This window comes from Sinocyclocheilus grahami, unplaced genomic scaffold (assembly GCF_001515645.1).
Source record: "Sinocyclocheilus grahami isolate Dianchi unplaced genomic scaffold, SAMN03320097.WGS_v1.1 scaffold5538.1, whole genome shotgun sequence".
NCBI lineage: Eukaryota > Metazoa > Chordata > Actinopteri > Cypriniformes > Cyprinidae > Sinocyclocheilus > Sinocyclocheilus grahami.
The window spans coordinates 4,514-5,491 of NW_015510201.1; positions in this window are offsets into that span (position 1 = coordinate 4,514).

Sequence of the window (978 nt, forward strand, 5' to 3'; positions counted from 1 at the left end):
GGTGCCGTCAGAATGAGAGCCCAAACAGCTGATAAAAACATCACATTAATCCACACCACTCCAGTCCATCAATTAACAATTAATTAATTATCCATCATATTGCTTTCTGCAGTGAAAAGGTTGCTTCGTCTGAATCAGGAGAGAAATATGCACGGATCAAACACTGTTTACAAGTTAAAACAGTCTAAAACCTGGATGGACTTTTTACTTGAGGGAGGAAGCATTATTATGGGCTCGTATTTTGACCAGAAGAGACCGTTTAAAGTTAAAACATCTTAATGATGGATTTGATTCTTACAAACATGCAGCTTTTTGTTCCGCAAGACATTAATTGGTGGACTGATTACTTGCGGATTATTGTGATGTTTTTATCAGCTGTGCTGACGGCACCCATTCACTACAGCGGGTCAAATGGTGCCCAAGTGATGTAATGCTCAATTTCTCCAAATCCGTTCCGATGAAGAAACAAACTCAAATACATCTTCATTTTTGGGTCACATGATATTCCCTGACACCTTGAAAACGTGGATTTGTATCATTAACGATGGCAATAAAGCAACGATAACACTTCATAGTCCATAAGGAGCATCCCTTTTCTCTTGCCTTGTTATTTTCACATGTTTGGCAGTTGTATTCAAAGGCATAGACATGTAACTGTAAGAATAACAAAGTCAGAATAACAGAAATGCTGAACTATGTCTTGCATAATGTGAATTAATGCTGTTATAATTACATCTACTGTAATAGGACGAACCAGTATGTGTTTCTGGGTTACTTTGAATGTGTCAGAAAAAAACATGTTTTGTTTAAAGCAAAGTTTTTCATCGTTTACCATCAGGGAGTTTGCAAACAAGACCTTTTTTCTATGTGATATTACAGAGGCAGGTCACTACAGAAGTTGCATTTGGTTACAGAACGATTTGTTTGCCTTAATGCTCTCCTTTGCCTGTTCACACCTGGTTTAGTTTAGCCTAGAAC